We start from the raw sequence: 19,587 nt of genomic DNA on the forward strand, positions 1-19,587 counted from the left end.
ATGGGGTCCCTGCTCGGCGGGAAGCCTGCTTCTCCCTCTCCCACTCCCCCTGCTTGTGTTCCTGCTCTCTCTCTCTCTCTCTCTCTGTCAAATAAATAAATAAATAAAATCTTTAAAAAAAAAAGAGTTGGACCCTTAACCAACTGAGCCACCCAGGCACCCCAGGACTTTAACATATCTTTTGAGAGGATACAATTCAACCTACAACAACACTAAACAGTCAGTTGGTTGGTTCCATATTTATTGAGCATTTATATAACTACTCCAGGCCTTATAGGTTAGACAAAAATCTAGGCCGAAAGATAGGGTCTTTTGCACTCAGGAAGTTATTAGAAAAACCATTTGAAAGACCAGTAAATGGTATAAAAATTCACATCAGTGTTGTTTATAAAGATTTTTTAAATGGGGGGAACCCTAATTGTCCATTTGAAAGGGTGTGTAAAGGGAAGATAACCACCTCAGTCTTCATTTGCCCTGGACTGTCCAAGAAAAGTCCTGTGTCTTGGGAACCCTCGCAGATATAAGCAAATGGGAGTAGTTGGCTACCCTGTAACAAAACAGAGGGATACTATGGCACTTTCATTTAAAAATATACTAATAAAGATTTTAAATGATATGGGAGGTGTTTTTGACATGAAGCAACAACAACAACAAAAGAGCAGAATTCAAAATGATGGAAGCTAGATAACTAAGCACGTGAATTACAAAGAAAAAAAAAACGGAGGGCCGCCTGGGTGGCTCAGTCCTTAAGTGTCTGCCTTAACGCAGGGTCCTGGGATTGAGCCCCGCATCAGGCTCCCTGCTCCGCGGGAAGCCTGATTCTCCCTCTCCCACTCCCCCTGCTTGTGTTCCCTCTCTCACTGTCTCACTCTCTGTCAAATAAATAAAGAAAATCTTAAAAAAAAAACCCACTGATACAAAATATGCCAGCAGGTTAACTACAGTTACCTCTGTATAGTGGGACTGTAAAAAGTTTTCTTTTGTGCTTCTTGACACTTTAGTGTCCTTTTCAAATTTTCTGTTGACAAATACGTATTGCTTAATCAAGAAAAAAATTAAGGTAAAAACTAACAAATTTCTGGATGGAAATTAGTCTCCTAATTTCCCTACTACTTTTACTCTCATAGAATAATTAAAATAACAGTCCTTGGGGCGCCTGGGTGGCTCAGTTGGTTAAGCGACTGCCTTCGGCTCAGGTCATGATCCTGGAGTCCCGGGATCGAGTCCCGCATCAGGCTCCCTGCTCGGCAGGGAGTCTGCTTCTCCCTCTGACCCTCTCTCCTCTCATGTGCTCTCTCTCTCTCATTCTCTCTCTCAAATAAATAAAATCTTAAAAAAATAATAAATAAAATAAAATAACAGTCCTTAATAAGTATTTACTTCATGCTGACCACTGCTACTCATGTCATCATTGAGATTGTACAGTAAAATGACCTTGTAGGTACTACAGTTATCATCCCCTTTCGGTGAAGAAACCAAGACACACAGCACTGAAATAACTCCCCAGCTGAAAAGTGAGGACTCGGAACTAGGACTCCAGCCCCACCCTGCAGCACTGCCCCTTCCTCTGAGAGAACCTGACTATATGAGAAGTATCTGCACCAGCATGTTCAGGACACTGTCCGATTTCCCCCGAAGGGTTCAGGTGAGGTTCCTTCAAGCTACGGACATCCACAAATGAGAGAAAGTTTGCACTGAGGTGGGGCTAAGTACACACAAAGTGAAGAGGGGAAGAAAAGGCAGTTATTAACAGAAGAAGCAAATTTTGTGCAAGGAATGAAAGCTAATCACATTATACCCTGTGGCTGAGGCACGATTTACATACTACTGATACCCATACTTAGTATTGATCCAAACTAAATGATGGTTAAAAACCATATCAGGAAAATAAAGGCAGGAAGTGCAGGGATGTCCTGGGGTAGGCTGAAAGAGAGATATGGTCTCCACCCGTATTGGGAAATCCACTGATAATTCCTAAAACTAAAAACTCAAGAAGTAAACATATAACTTATTACTTAAAATTATAAAGATGAATACTGAAATAATCAACTAAAAGTGTTGGAAGTGTCTGGGGAAAGGAAATGGGTAGGGATGATCAGGGGGATATATTTATAGTAACAAGCCTTGGGGAACTATTTCACTCTTAAAATTATGTGCATGTATAATTTTAATTAAAAAAGCAGAAGAAGAAAACGATATAATAAACATTCCTGTGCATATCTTTGCACTTGTGATAAAATAATTTACAATAAGTGGGATTTTGGGGTCAATGAAAATGCATATTTTAAATTTTGTTCTATATTGTACAACTGGGAACCAGAAAGGTGGGAAAAATTTCAAGTACAATCAATAAATACATGATTTTTTTTTACATGATGATATTTATTTCTCTACTTCTTTGCCATTCTTATCTCAGTTTTTCATCTTTGACAGTATGAGAGAAATATCATTTAATTTACATTCTTTAATTATTAAAGTCATTTCTCTAATAACTAAATGTGATTATTATCAGTTACTTTTTATTCTTTTGTGAGTTTCCTGCTTACATTCCTTGCCATTTTTTTGAGTTTTTTCTTGTTGATATGTAAAGAGTTCTTTGTGTGTTATTAATATTAACTTTGTATTTGTCACATACTTTGCAAAAATCTTTCTGAATTTGCCTGAACCTCTGTGACATATTTAGAAAAATTTTCTTCATTCCAAAATTATTTTTCAATCATCCATAATTTCCAACCATCCATAGAACTTTCATATGTTACTTTTAAAGTTGTATTTTTTTACCCATTTGAATTAATGTTGAGAGTTAAAAGTAAGATAGTGATAAATCACCCCTTCTGAATAATTTCTGAGTGTTCTAAGTTAGGGAAAGTGTTCTTGCTACCCTATATATGTAGGAAAAAAACAAACATTATAATTTCTAGATTCCAATTGTGTTTTTCTCTATTTTTAGTTGAAATTAGAGATATCTTACCCTTATTTTTAATTTTTTTTAAAGACTTTATTTTTAAGTAATCTCTACACTCAATGTGGGGCTCAAACTCACACCCTGAGATCAAGAGTTACATGGCTGTACACACTGAGTCAGCCAGATGCCTCCCCTTATTTTTAATTTTTTATTGCATTTCAATAGCATTTATCTTAAAATATGAACAAAAAATTTAATTACTTGAAATTAAACTAAGATTTCAGTTTGGGTTTTTTTTTGTTGTTGTTGTTGTTTGGCATTCAGACCTGTTCTTGCTGCCATAGTTCTGAAGTCTCAGAATGGGAAACATTTTCTAGAAATTGATAGCATGATGGTGGTTGAGAAGGAATTTTAGGTGCTTTTTTTGTCAGTAGGTAGGATAAGTTCATCCCTTATGTTTTAGCTTCTCCTAGTTATTGACAGAGTGGAGAGAAAAGAAGGGGAATTTTGTAATAAGATCTCTCTGCTCTAAACCACACCTTTCCAAGAAATATTAGAAGAAATAATGTCCTCATATTAATGATCAAAAATAGTGAAACCCTTTTACTAATTTGTGATATTCCTCATCTGGGTGTGTGCTCCATAAGACTGAACTGTGTTATATGTCAATTAGAAATGGCCAGAAACATAAGCATGATTCCCTTCATAGACACATACATGCATGAAATAGAAACCTAGTGAGGTGGTCTGTAGGCTTAAGAAGGAAATTGCATTTTCTTTTTTTTTTTTAAAGATTTTGTTTATTTGAGAGAGAGAGAATGAGAGATAGCACGAAAGGGAAGAGGGTCAGAGGGAGAAGCAGACTCCCTGCCGAGCAGGGAGCCCGATGCGGGACTCGATCCCAGGACTCCAGGATCATGACCTGAGCCGAAGGCAGTCGCTTAACCAACTGAGCCACCCAGGCTCCCGGAAATTGCATTTTCTTAAATAAGAGACAAACTAATAACTGAAAAACAGGAGGGAAAATGCCTACCCACAAATTTTAGTAACATTAATTAAATTTTGGAACAAAAATATTTTTAAACCTGTAGTATGATGGAGTTGATAAAGCATAATAACTATCCCGGTTTGTTCCACTAATATGAGAGTAAAGGGGTGCCTGTGTGGCTCAGTCAGTTAAGCATTTGCCTTTAGCTCGGGTCATGGTCCCCGGGTCCCGGGGTCAAGCCCCATGTCAGGCTCCCTGCTCAGCAGGGAATCTCCTTCTCCCTTTCCCTCTGCCTCTCCCTCTGCTGGTGTGCTCTCTCTCAGATAAATTAATAAAATCCTTAAAGTAATAATAAGATGAGAGTAAAAGCATTCAGTCTAACTAAATATTAGTGGAATGTCTACTGTGAGCCAGACACTGTGCCAGGCCTGGGCTCATAGAAATGAATGTGGCAACATGGAATAGATGCACAGTTGTACAAAGGCAGGTTAGTGGATGTTTAGAGCAAACTGGGGTTTGGACAAGGCTTCTGGGAGGAGCTGATGCCTGAGGAAGAGTTAGGGGGGATCTTGCATGAGCAAAGCCACTGAGACGTAAAATAATGTGATGTGCACAGAGGGATTACAGGAGTTTGCCATTACAAAAGCAACAAAAAAGAGAAGTGGATAGGTAGGAAATGAGTTTGGAAAGGTAGACAGAACCTGGAGAACCTGTGTATCATGTTTAGAATTTATTCTGTATGTAGTGAGGAGGAGCCGTGAAGGATATGAGACAAGGACAAGTAAGTAGCAAGCTTTGTTTGTTTGTTTTAAGATTTTCTTTTTAACTAACGTCTACACCCAACATGGGGCTTGAGCTTACAACCCTGAGATCGAGTCACATGCTCTACCAACCGAGCCAGCCAGGCACCCCAAGTAGCAAGTGTTTTTTTATGCTTCCGGGCCCCAGCTGCTTCACCTCTAAAACAAGTATGTAGGAATTTTTCAAGTTGTTTCATCCTGAGAAGTTTATAATTCTATAAACAGAGGCATACTCATAATTGATAGGCTTCATCAAGTGATTTGTTTGAAGGGGTTGGGAATATGCCACCTCAAAATATGTGATGTTGGCATAAGGGTTTTGAGCTCAAATCAATTAAGCAGTAGCAAACACAGAAAGAGCTCTTTGCCCTCCCCCTATATGCCTAAAAGCAGGTCATAAATTTCCTTTTGTGAAGGTGTCCCCCTTCCCTTTCCCATATGAGCAGGAGGAAAACAACCATTATCACTAGAGACAGAAAGTCAGTAGGGAGATGGGTCTGTACCACCCTAAAATAACCCTTATCTTCTATTAGTTTCCCCCACATATTTACCTTCCCACATATTTTCCACCCCTAGGAATCCAAACCTTTTTCCTTTGTCTTGTCACTTCCCCATAAATTTATCACCCTTTGTTAAGATGGTATATAACCCCATATTCTAACCGCCCTTTGAGTTACTCACCCCTGAGTCTTCCCACATATATGTGTGTTGCACGCATAAACAGACTTCTTTTCCTGTTAATCTTTTGTCAGTTTCATTCACACGCTCTAAGTACTAGACCTAAGAGAGTAGAGGAAAAAGGCTTTTTTCCCATTTTCCAGTTCCTACATTCAAGCTAGTCCTTCTACAGGGAAAAAAAAATGGATATCTTAATAATAAAAGTAGAATTTTGACAGAGACATAAAAGACAACTGAAGACAGGGGCAAAGATTGGAGTTATGCTACCACAAGCCAGGGAACACCTGGGGCCACCAGAAGCTGTAGAAAGCAAGGAAGGATTCAGCCCTAGAGCCTTCAGAGGAAGCATGACCTTGCTGTCACCTTGATTTTGGATGTCTAGCTTCCAGAACTGTGGGAGAATAAATTTCTACTGTTTTAAGCCACTTAGTCTTTAGTACTTTGTTACAGCAGCCCTATGAAAATCGTACCACCACTATGCAATCTATCCTTCTGAGAGAAGAATATGAAGAGTGTAATGTCAGAGAATTCCAGAAGGAGAGGCAGATTGTCCAGGTTGGGAGAGATGGAGACTCCCCCTTCAGAGGTGTGTTTCTGGATCATACTTGAAGGTTCTTCGAGGTGCACAAGCCCATCCCCCACCCCTATCCACACTGTCACTGCCATGAGTCACTGACTGTGATGTGAAAATAACGTTCATGTGCTCAACTCACCTTGAGAACATCATCCATGATGGTGGGACACAAGCCAGACTATACTTAACCTGGTGTGTGTGGGCATGTGGTATCTGTGGTTGGGTTAGACAGACAAAAGGAGAATCCTCCCATGAAGGGGTAACTCCACTGGGCCCTCTCTGGGCTAAATGGCCAGTTGTTTCCTGCCCAGAGAAGTTGCCTGTCTTGTCCCACCCTTGGCACCCTTTGATAAAGTAAGAAGGAGATATCATTATGCTAAGGACTGGTTAATATCCTGAACTAAAGCAACAGCAAACACATTTAAGCAACCAAACTAACCCTTTTAAAACAATTTTTTAAAAAGTGGAACTGTAACATCACAGATTTAGAGTTAGATAAACTCTGCCCAAGTGATTTTAAGCAAATACTTAACCTCCCTAAATTTCAGGCTCCTTACCTATAAAATATAGCCAAAATCCAGTTCACAGAACTGTTGAAGAATTAAATGAGATGCTGTTCACAAGCACTGTACTAATTATGATTCACTGGTTCAAATATTAGAAACCCAATTAAAATTAACTTTTTAAAAGAGTTTATTGGCTCCTATAAACTGGGAAGTCCATGGATACAATCTCCTTGAAAAGATGCAGGTGCTTTGTGTGATCAACAGTTCTTGCTCTTTCTCTCCTTTTCTTTTCTTGGCTATTCTTTACTCCATATATTGGTTTCATTCTCTCTCTCTGCAATAAGCTTCTATCCTAAGAAAAATGTCCACTGTTAACTGCCAGTCATTCCGCATCCTAGTCCTGACCCAGTTCTAGTAGAAAAAGAAAGCCCCCTTCTCCCAGAGTCCACATGCCATATCCAGGGGAGAACCCTGATCAGACTTGCTTCAGTCATGTGCCAACCCCCAAAGGCAGAGTGATGGGGAGACCTGAGTGTCTCCTAGGGGCCAGAAGGACAGCAGTCATCTATGCAAGTGACCCATACTCCAGGAGAGTTTTAAAGCATGTTGGTGGTTTTATGTACACAAAAATCATGCATAGATAAAGGTCTATGGACATATACCAAACTTTTATTTCTACTGGAATTATGAGATGTTTGCTTCTTTACATCATTCTGTATTTCCACAAAGAGCTGTATTAATTTGACAACAAGGGATTAAAATTACAAAAACTAATTAGAAAAAGAAAATGCATTGCTGATGAAACCAGGAAACCTACAGTCTTTACCAGGTAGACTAGGATGTGTCTCAACCCATGTGAAATGTATGAGAATATACAGGTCATTTCCAAGTTATGCTGTGATTAATTGTAATGTATCTGAGACAAAGTTGTGACTGAATGGAAGTGGGGAAAGGGGGAACCCCTTGATAGAAAGGGCAAGGGGTTTTGCACAGCTCCACAGAAAGGAACGCCAGGAACGTGTTTGTCAATCGTGTCAGCCTGATATTTAAGGGAGAGTCCCAATTCCAATGGGTTGGATGTTACTGGATCTATGTAGAAAGATCACTGGAGGGGCACCTGGGTGGCTCAGTCGTTAAGCATCTGCCTTTGGCTCAGGTCTTGATCCCACAGTCCTGGGATCGAGCCTCACATTGGGCTCCCTGCTCCGCGGGAAGCCTGCTTCTCCCTCTCCCACTCCCCCCTGCTTGTGATCGCTCTCTCACTGTGTCTCTCTCTGTCAAATAAGTAAATAAAATCTTGGGGCACCTGGGTGGCTCAGATGGTTAAGCATCTGCCTTCGGCTCAGGTCAAAGAAATGGAACAAATAATCCTAAAATTTGTATGGAATCAGAAAAGACCCCAAATAGCCAGAAGAATGTTGAAAAAGAAAAGCGAAGTTGGTGGCATCACAATTCCGGACTTCAAGGTCTATTACAAAGCTGTAATCATCAAGACAGTATGGTACTGACACATCGATCAATGGAACAGAATCGAGAGCCCAGAAATGGACCCTCAACTCTATGGTCAACTCATCTTCGACAAAGCAGGAAAGAATGTCCAATGGAAAAAGGTCAGTCTCTTCAACAAATGGTGTTGGGAAAATTGGACAGCCACATGCAGAAGAATGAAACTGGACCATTTCCTTACACCACACACAAAAATAGACTCAAAATGGATGAAAGACCTAAATGTGAAACAGGAATCCATCAAAATCCTAGAGGAGAACGCAGGCAGCAACCTCTTTGATCTCAACCACTGCAACTTCTTGCTAGACACATCTCCAAAGGCAAAGGAAACAAAGGCAAAAATGAACTATTGGGACTTCATCAAGATAAAAAGCTTTTGCACAGCAAAGGAAACAGTCAACAAAACCAAAAGACAACCGACAGAATGGGAGACGATATCTGCAAATGATGTATCAGATAAAGGGCTAGTATCCAAAATCAATAAAGAACTTATCAAACTCAACACCCAAAGAATAATCCAATCAAGAAATGGGCAGAAGACATGAACAGACATTTTTCCAAAGAAGACCTCCAAATGGCCAACAGACACATGAAAAAATGCTCAACATCACTCAGCATCAGGGAAATCCAAATCAAAACTGTAATGAGATACAACCTCACACAAGTCAGAATGGCTAAAATTGGGACGCCTGGGTGGCTCAGTTGGTTAAGCGACTGCCTTCGGCTCAGGTCATGATCCTGGAGTCCCGCATCGGGCGCCCCACTCAGCGGGGAGCCTGCTTCTCCCCCTAACGCTCCCCCCTCTCATGTACTCTCTCTCTCTCTCTCATTCTCACTCTCTCAAATAAATAAATAAATCTTTAAAAAAAAAGAATGGCTAAAATTAACAAGTCAGGAAACGACAGATGTTGGCATGGATGCGGAGAAAGGGGAACCCTCCTACACTGTTGGTGGGAATGCAAGCTGGTGCAGCCACTCTGGAAAACAGTATGGAGGTTCCTCAAAAAGTTGAAAATAGAGCTACCCTACAACCCAGCAATTACACTATGGGTATTTACCCCAAAGATACAAATGTAGTGATCTGTGCCCCAAGCAGAATCCACTTCTGCCAAGATCTGAAGGGGCACCTGCACCCGAATGTTTATAGCAGCAATGTCCACAACAGCCAAACTATGGAAAGAGCCCAGATGCCCATCAACAGATGAATGAATAAAAAAGATGTGGTGTGTATACACACACACACACACACACACACACACACACACACACACACACACACACAGTGGAATATTATGCAGCCATCAAAAAATTGAAATCTTGCCATTTGCAATGACATGGATGGAACTAGCAGGAATTGTGCTAAGTGAAACAAGTCAATCAGAGAAAGACAATTATATGATCTCACTGATATGTGGAATTTAAGAAATAAAACAGGATCATAGGGGTAGAGAGGAAAAAATAAAACAAAATCAGGGAGACAAACCATAAGAGACTCTTAATCATAGGAAGCAAACAGGGTTGCTGGAGGGTGGGGATGGAGGAACTGGGTGATGGACATTCGGGAGGGCATTGGGGCATTATATGATGAGCACTGGGTATTATATAAGACTGATGAATCACTGACCTCTACCTCTGAAACCAGTAATACATATGTTAATTAATTGAATTTAAATTAAAAAATAAAGTAATAATTTAAAAATCAGCCCATCAATCAATCCCCCCTTTTGATCAGTCTCTCAGCTTAACTGAAAGATGTGATAAAAAGTTAAGGCATTAGCACCCGTTGCAGATACTGCTCTGAAGTCTCACAGTTTTTGCTGATCTTCTGTGTGATATTCACAGGTCAGGACATTTTTTGCTGAATCTGTAATATTCACAAGTCACAACTTTGGGTTCACACTTTTTAAAACAGTTACCCTCTCCATTCCTTTCCTGACATTCCAGTCTTAAGGAGATCATTTGCTTGGTGGTTGGTGGCTACAAACATACATTTGAAGCTTTTGAGAGAGTACAGTGCAACAGGGGGCTACTATGAATATTATAAGCAGAATAATTCCCAATGTTTGGAGTGTACTTCATGGTCCCCAAGACCCGAACCAATCAAAATAAAAAAAAAGACCCTGTTGAAAGAATTACCTTTTTAAACTAAGTGGTTTGTTCAGTGATCTTAAGTAACAGATTCAACTTCCCCAGAGTGTTCATCCAGGTGCAGCAAGTGGTGTTGGCCACAGCACAGACACCTCCTTGCTTAGCTAAAAGATAATCAAGGGGGTGCCTGGGTGCCTCAGTCGGTTAAACATCTGCCTTTGGCTCGGGTCATGATCCCAGAGTCCTGGGATCGAGCCCTGCATCGGGCTCCCTGCTCAGCGGGGAGCCTGCTTCTCCCTCTCCCTCTGCCTGCCGCTCTACCTATCTGTGCTCTCTCTCTCTCTCTGTCAAATAAATAAATGAAATCTTAAAAAAAGATAATCAGGAGCTATGCCTGAAAATCGAAGAATTTTTGCTGGGCAGCTATTGCTTTAACAGCAGTCTCTGTGATATTTTCAATAGGAAAATAAGGAAAGATTTCTAATTATAGCCTCATTTACATTAACTCCTAACTAGGGAAGCTAGGGCCCTGCCAAAGAAAGTGAATTCTGAATCATGAAAGCCTCTGGGTAGTTCCTTTGTAACCTGACAATATAAATTGAGGGGAGTCAGTCGACAAGGTGTAAGAGTTAGGGGCACAGTTGGATAACCTAAGAGGTACTCCTTGGTGTACTAGCCATCTAAGCATCAAAGGCCCAAGGAGGATTACAACCACCACAGACAAAAATAAATTCTGTTCAGGCACAATCCACTTCTTTTTTAAGATTTTATTTATTTATTTGACAGAGAGAGACACAGCGAGAGAGGGAACACAAGCAGGGGGAGCGGGAGAGGGAGAAGCAGGCTTCCCGCCGAGCAGGGAGCCTGAAGCGGGACTCCATCCCAGGACCCTGGGATCATGACCTGAGCCGAGGGCAGTCGCTTAACCAACTGAGCCACCCAGGCGCCCCAAGCACAATCCACTTCTGCCAAGTGGAATGGTTAATGGACAGATTGGAGTTTTTGATGATAAATCCAGAAGTCTAAAAGATTACTACCCCTGTTAGCAGATGATGGTGTTATCTTTCCAGGCCAGTGGGAGAGTAAAGAGTAGAAAGAAGAAAAGCAAAGGTTTCATGTTTATTTAAAGTAGGAATTCTTTTCTTTTTTTTTGACAGAGAGAGAGACAGCGAGAGAGGGAACACAAGCAGGGCGAGTGGGAGAGGGAGAAGCAGGCTTCCCTCTGAGAGCAGGGAGCCCGATGTGGGGCTCAATCCCACCAGCCTTAAACAATTGTGAATGACCTGTTACTGACACGTTTATGAATTATTTCATAAGTCCTGAAAGTATATTTTCCTCATAGTAAATTTTCCATTGTGGCACAAAACATGTTTAACAATAGACCCACATATCTTTAGTTTCTCTGTAAAGGAAGCCAAAAGTGAATGAACCTATTTTTACTAATGTTTCAGTATTTTTTCTATTTGAAAAAGACCTAGATATTTAATGACTTAGCCATCATTTAATTTAACATAGCAAAACGTTAAGGTTTCAGGTCACCAAAACAATTTGGGAAAAATTAAAAAGTTTACCTAAAAATATTTATCCCACTTATATTTATTTAATTCACTTGTTCTCAACAATTATGTTTAGATTATTTATGAAACTTTCATCATACCAAGTTTTTCTTGGCATTTTGAAACAGGGACAAGATGCAATTATTCAACTAGTAAAATAGGTAGAATAAACATTGTACATCTGCATCACTTTTGATGCTGACAGTTCTGAAGATTTACCCATTTTAATTAATCCGAATTTAAACTAGCCTTTATTTACCAAAGATTATCTCAGATCACATGAGCTTGAAAAACATTTGGGTAAGTTTCTATTATATTTCTGAGAGTTTTAGGAATATTTAATTCATATAAGCATTTAATTTTCTATAAGCCAATTAAATAGTGCTCTTTTACAAATTAATTTTATTAATTTTATTTCTTATTTTTTTAAGATTTTACTTTTTTATTTGACAGAGAGAGACACAGAGAGGGAACACAAGCAGGGGGAAGGGGAGAGGGAGAAGCAAGCTTCCTGCTGAGCAGGGAGCCTGATGCGGGGCTCGTCCGGGGATCATGACCTGAGCAGAAGGCACACACTTAATGACTGAGCCACCCAGGTGCCCCACAAATTAATTTTATTTTTTTTAAATGTATTTGATAGAGCAAGAGAGCACAAGCAGAGGGAGCAGAGGAGGGAGAGTGAGAGGGGAGAAGCAGGCTACCCACCAAGCAGGGCGCCCCATACGGGACTCGATCCCAGGACCCTGGGATCAGGACCCAAGCTGAAGGCAGACATCCAACTGAGTGAGCCACCCAGTCGCCCCTACAAATTAATTTTAGCAATACCATCCAGAGGCAGAAAATTATCATATATCTATAACATACATACATAAACATATATGAACATGCAGACAGACACAGAGACCTTATACCTTCTGTTTTAAAATTTAAGCCATTAATCAGGTGCAATGATACAAAACTCACTAATTATAAAAATAAAAAACTTGATCCAAACTATTTCTGGCAGATGGAATAAGTTAGGGCTACCTGATTGGATGGCTAAAGTTTTTTACCAATATTTGTGGAGAAGACACTTAAGGTTTCTTCATTCTCCTAAACTTCAAACCACCTTTGCCCTTTTTGTTTTTCTGAATTATCTCTGAAGTTTGCATTTCAAGGAGAGCGTAGATGAGAAGATAGGGTTCTTCGAGAAAACCAGGTATACATTTACATCTCAAAGCCAAGGGGAAAGAATGCACATTCCTTCAAGAAGGACTTTTGTTTCCTAGGCCAGAATTTCTACAACACCTACAAGCATTTTGAGATGAATAGAGTGGCTAATTGTTAGAAAGGACAGGTGGACTTTGAATTTTCCAGAGCTGCATTTCTGATCTTGCAAAGATTTGTAGGATCAAGACAGTTGCTTCTCATTCCTTATGGAATTGGGTTGCAATGTAAATGACATCATAGGTTAATCTATACATCCAACCTTGCCTTCAGTTCACTTTGTGTATCAGGGAGATTTCCAACTAAGATGGAAATCAAAAGATTTCTACTTTCTTTCTTTCTTTCTTTCTTTCTTTCTTTCTTTCTTTCTTTCTTTCTTTCTTTCTTTCTTTCTTTCTTTCTTTCTTTTCTTTCTTTCTTTCTTTCTTTCCTTTCTTTCTTCTTTTCTTTCTTCCTTTCTTTCTTTCTTCTTGTTGATACAATGAGGTGGGGAGTTTGAATTTTTAATAAATGAAGTTTATTAACTTTCAAAAAAAAAAGATTTCTACATTCTGGATTTAGAGCTGCCGCTTTGGAATATTTCAGTATGTCTTATGTTTAGAATGTCTTTGGAATGTGGGATCCTTCCGCAAAAGCTTTAGAGGGCTTGTCTTTCCTTCTGGGTACATATTATTTTAGCGGGAGGAGAAAGAACTTGTCAGTTTTCAGGCAGTATTGAACAACCCTGTCAGTTGTAAGAGGAGTGGGTCCCCAAAGAGAGTGCAAGGGATACTACCTTCCCACAATCCAGGGTCACTCCCAAAGAGAGCCTGGCAACCTACATGGCCCTGGCAGGCAGAAAGCCAAAACAAGATCTTAGGACACAAGATGCGACAAGCGTGAAGACAATTGCGATACCTGAGAGAGAAAGAATCAGTGGGTCTGGATTTGGAAAGAAAGGCACATGTGAAATTTTTTTTAGAGTAAGTTGCAAGCCCAACACGGGGCTTGAACTCACGACCCCGAATCAAGAGTCACATGCTTGGGGCGCCTGGGTGGCTCAGTCATTAAGTGTCTGCCTTTGGCTCAGGTCATGATCCCAGGGTCCTGGGATCGAGCCCCGCATCGGGCTCCCTGCTCAGCGGGAAGCCTGCTTCTCCCTCTCCCACTCCCCCTGCTTGTGTTCCCTCTCTCACTGTCTCTGTCAAATAAATAAATAAAATCTTAAAAAAAAAAAAAAAAAAAAGAGTCGTATGCTCTACCTACTGAGCCAGCCAGGTGCCCCGACAATTTTAATTTCCTCTGTTGACTGGGCACTACAGACAGAGATTTGGGAAAGCTGACTCTGATAAGCATTCTCATTCTTCACTGGCTTCTGTCAGTTTTTCCAGGATCCCCTCTGCAACCTCTGATATACACCAGAATTGGGAGTCATTAATTTTAATTTTTGTTTCCTGTGGCTGTTTAAGGCAATAATGTTGCAGTTTACCAGAAAATCCCTCAGAGTCTCATTAACTCCTGGAGGAGCCTACATGGGAGCTCCTCTTTGGGGGAGATAGAGAGGCATTCGATGTTGATGTTGAAGAATTTGTGTAGAGTCTTTGAGGACAATCTCTCTTACAGTGTCCTACTTGATTACAATTGAGACATCAATCCCTGGGTTAGCATCTTTTTTTTTTTTCTTCCTGGGTTAGCATCTCGATGATAGACCCCTAGGAGGGTGTAATGGGGGAGGCCTAGGTATTGTTCTAGATAACTTTTGTGTCTTTAATTTTTGCCATTTTTTGTAGATATTTAAAGCTTCCAGAACCATAGCTCTTGGATATAAAATAGGGAGGGGGCTGATGGTGGTACCCTTGACTCTTTGAAACTTACCCATTCTTTTTTAGCTAAGCCTTTGGGTTTCTTGGAACCAACAGGGATATGCCATTGGGTTAGAGATTGTGTAATGTTTTACAGTGTACCTCATTGCATGCACATTTTCCTGAGGTTGGCAGGTGACCTGGTGTCAATCTAACCCATTCCTTGACCATTTTATCCTAACATGAGAGTGTTAGAATGAAGTGGCGAATGCTCTAAAAGCTTTTAATTGTTCAACCCATGCCCACCAAGTTTTGCAGCTTATTGGCTTCTGAGATTCCTAAACACAATAGCCTTTATCCACACAAAACAAGACAAACAAGCATGTGCACCTTAATTCACCAGATGTGACCAAGAGATATTACTGTGGCCTGGCCCAGAGATGGCCCTCTGCACACTACCGACAATTGTCAATGTTGCTCCTGACACAAGGGAAAAGATTGAACCAGAAGACCCCCCAAAATGAGGACTGCAGACTGGTTCCAAACAAATCAAGGAACTGAAGCCTAAACCACCAGCAACTCCTAACATGGAATCTGGGGACAAAACTAAGGGCTGGGGGTTTTCACTCAAATAGGGGAATTGCAGACTGAACCAAGGCCTAGGGATTTGCGTTTCACATGGAACCATCTGCGAGTTCAAGCTGACCTGCTCAGGACTGGAAAGCCAGTTCACCTGGGAGCTTGACAGAGAGTGTAGCCCAAAACTAAGAGGAACTTACCCATGGCCTTCGGAAATGGTGAGAAGGACAAAACTCAAAGTGTTCACTGGTACCACACCTGTGCTTCTCATTGTCCCTGAGCCTTCAGAAGTCTTTGGTCCCACCAATGCCGCCAAATCTGTTAAAAAACAAAATTCAACTGAGTAAAGATTGAATTGGCTTTTATTTAATGACTCATGAATTGGGCAACATCCCATCTTAGCAGAAAGAAAGGAGCTCTGAGGAGCTGTACAAAATGGAAGATGTTTATGGATAGTCCCTGACTTATGATGGTTCAACTTGGGAGTTTTTTACTTTACAATAGTATGAAAACTATATTCATTCACTAGAAACCATACTTAAAATTTTTAATTTGGATCTTTTCCTGGGTTAGTGATATATGAAATGATAATCTCTTGTGGTGTAGGTAGGGCAGCACCAGCAGGCCTCAGTCCCCAGTCAGCCATGAGATCACAAGGTGGACAACCCATACACCACTAACCATTCTGTACCCATACAACCATCCTGTTTTTCACTTTTAGTACAGCATTCAATAAAGTACATGAGACACTCAACACTTTATTATAGAGTAGGCCTTTTGTTAGATGATTTTCCCCAACTGTAGGCTAATTTGTGTTCTGAGCACATTTAAGGTAATCTAGGCTGAGATGATGTTTACTAGTTTAGGGGTGTATTAAATGCATTTTTGAATCACGATATTTTCAATTTATAATGGGTTTATCTGGATGTAACCCCATCTTAGTTGAGGAAGATCTGTATAGGCAGAAGGAGGAAAGGCAAGGACATTATTGTAGCAGAGTAGATTATTTCAAGTAAGATCACCATCCTTTGGGGGAAGACAGGGGGTCTAGCAGGCAGATTACCTCTCTAGTGCTGACCTGGTAATTTCAGATTGGTTAAAGGTCACATTCCTAGGAAAGGCAGAAACTGCAATTAGGACAGGTATCCAGTTTTGGTTTGCTGATGTGGGGTTTAGCACAAGTGACTCCATTTTGAATCTGTTTTTTTTTCTTTAAGATTTTATTTATTTATTAGAGAGAGAGAGATAGTGACAGAGATAGTGAGAGAGAGCACAAGCAGGGAGGCAAGGGAGAGGCAGGCTCCCTGCTGAGCAAGGAGCCTGACGCAGGAGTTGATCCCAGGACCCGGGGATCATGACCTGAGCAAAGGCAGACGCTTAACTGACTGAGCCCCCCAAGCGCCCCTGTTGTTTCTTTTTTGACAGAGGTTGGCGGGAAGAGGACAGTAAGGTGGTTTTATAGATTTAAGTTTGGCCCCTTCTCCATTGATGAGTGTTTCTTGTAATTTAGCATCACTCTTCTCTTCCTGGTATAGACAGGGAGATGCCCTACAAATGGACATATCCCATATAAATGTAAATTTCTCTTATAAAGGGGTAAATTCCACTGCTTTTAGAGCTTCTCCTGTGTCCGCTTTTTCTCAAAAATAATTAGCTCAGAATAATCCTTATGCCAAAGAGGCATGTTTTGGGGTGGCATATTCTGCTGCCCTTCACTGGCATTTTTATTTTTGTATATTCAAGAAAGTAGGAGGGGACCAAAGTGCCCACAGTATACAAGGGGAAGAGTGGAATTAGATGAGGTCAAAGTTAAGCAGTGATCTGTTGGCAGAGTGTGGATTACTCCAAGTGAAAGGGAAAGCCAGTACAGGGTCCCTTAGCGTGGGTTCCCCGAGAAAGCAGAGCCTGAAATAAAAATGTATGTGCAGGTAGTTTATTTGGAATGATCCCAGGAAAGAGGAGAGATCAAGAGATCAAGACAGGGGAGGCAGAAAAAGCGATGTGTAAGGTTTGCACTTATAACAGAAGTGGTAGGACTTCATCCTCCACTTCCTGCAAAGCGTAAAGCAAGCCTCTCAGAATTCTCATCCTGATGGACTAGAGGTGGGAACCTTGCCTCAGGCTTTGTTGTGTCTGCAAAGGTGGAGCTGAACTCAGAAGTGACTAAGAGGTGAGGATGCATCTGATAGAGAATTTTAGGCAGAGGAACAATGAGGTCCAATTGTTTTTTAATAATAACATTCTGGCTGCAACTTGGAGACTAGATTTGAGGATAGTGAGGGTGGAAATGGAAACCAACAAAGAAATTATTGGAGTGGTCCTGGTGAGAAGGTGAGGATATCATCAAAAGCTGACTTCCCAACATAACCTGTTGACAAGACAAAGCTGAGTTTATTGCTTTCTCCAGTAAAGCAGAACAAAATGTTGGCAGTGTCTTAGATAGAAAAAGGCAAGTAGAATTTCTTTTTTTTCTAAATCCTTTTTTTTTTTAAAGATTTTATTTATTTGTCAGAGAGAGCGAGCGAGCACAAGCGGGGGCGGAGGGAGGGAGAGGGAGAGGGAGAAGCAGACTCCTCGCTGAGCAAGGAGCCGAATGCGGAACTCGATCCCAGGACCCTGGAATCATGACCTGAGCTGAAGGCAGATGCTTAACCAACTGAGCCACCCAGACGAGCAAGGTAGAATTTCATTGAGAATTTGAAGTTTGGTTTAGGGCAGGATTTTAAGTGTGGAGGCTTGATTAGATTCAGATAAAGATCATGATACAACAGTTTAGGCTGGTTAGAACTAGCAAAAGGAGAATTTTTTTTTTAAGATTTTATTTTTAAGTAATCTCTACACCCAACATGGGACTCGAACTTACAACCCTGAGATCAAGGGTCACATACTCTACTGACTGAGCCAGCCAGGTGCCCCACAAGGGGAGAATTTTAAGGCAAGGAGTTCAAAGAATTTTGAGGCATAAAATGTCTGTTGATGGTTTATATTGAAAATTTGATGGATCTTTCTGGAAGTTCCTGTAAGGGACAATCAAGTTATTTGCCTAGGTGAGTATCTCATGGAAGAGTAAAGTCATATTCATGTATACATCTCTGGGAATCATGTCCATGGGACATTTGTGTGTGAAGGTAAATGCTTTCCCTTTTTTGTGCCTGGTTCCAAAGAGGTAGCCCTGAGGATGGAGAGAAGTAACTAGATTCTGAACATATTTAAGAGGCAGGAAATACAGGGCTTCCTGTTGTACCAGACGCATGAGACATGTAGAAGAATCAACAACACCTAGAAATCTCACTAAAACGAGTTTGGGCTAGAGGCATGAATTTGTATATCATTAGGACACAATTATTATTTAAAGCTGATGGAATGCTTAAAGTTACCTACTGAAAGCTTCCTTCTCCCAGTGTCCATGTATCATTAGAAACATAAAAGAAGAGGGTCCAACTATTAAATCCTAGGTGTTTACAATATTCAGAGGCCAGGTAATGTGTCAAGTCAGAATGTATTTATTTTTTTTTAAGATTTTATTTATTTATTTGAGAGAGAGAGCAAGCACGAGCAGGGGAGGTGGGGGAAGGAGCAGAGGGAGAGGGAGAAGCAGACTCCCCACTGAGCAGGGAGCCTGCTGTGGGGCTTGATCCCAGGACCCTAGGATCATGACCTGAGCTGAAGGCAGATGTTTAACCAACTGAGCCACTCAGGCGCCCAACTCAGAATGTATTTAATGGCAAACAACAGAAAATACTTGTAGAGTGTCTAAAACAGACAGGGGTGTATTCTTCTCACATAACATGAAGTCTGGAACTGAGCCACCCAAGGATGATACAACTGATCAGTTATACTTTGGGGGACCCAAGTTCTTTTATCTTCCTCTTTGCCATCTTTACACGTAGGTCTCTACCCTCGAGCTTGGCTCCTTGGTCACAAGATGGGAGTTGCACCTTTGGACAGACAACCATGATTCAGGTAGAAAGGAGGAGTTGCATGGGGCAAATCGGCCCCTTTTTCTCAAGAAATGAAAGCTGTCCCAGAGGCCTTTACTCAGCCGACTTCTTAGATGGCCAGAACTATGACACATATCCCCCTCTAACACCAAGGGAGTCCAGAAAAGGCGGTATTTTTAGCTGGGCATTTTGCTGCCCTGAATAACGCTGGGGGTTTTATCTGTAAGGAAGAAGGAAGGAACGGCTGTAGCATCAACAGCTGGTAATATGTGCCACCAACAGATAAGAAGGACCTGGGAAGGAGACTGAGCAGTGACAAGGGAGGTAGGAGGAAAACAAGGAGAGTGTGTGGGGCCTCAAAAACCAAAGGAGAGTATTTCAAGAAGGAGGGAGGGGCACCTGGGTGGCTCAGTCGGTTAAGCGTCTGCCTTTGGCTCAAGTCATGATCCCAGGGTCCCGGGATCGAGCCCCACATCAGG

This window comes from Zalophus californianus, chromosome 7 (genome assembly GCF_009762305.2).
Source record: "Zalophus californianus isolate mZalCal1 chromosome 7, mZalCal1.pri.v2, whole genome shotgun sequence".
NCBI lineage: Eukaryota > Metazoa > Chordata > Mammalia > Carnivora > Otariidae > Zalophus > Zalophus californianus.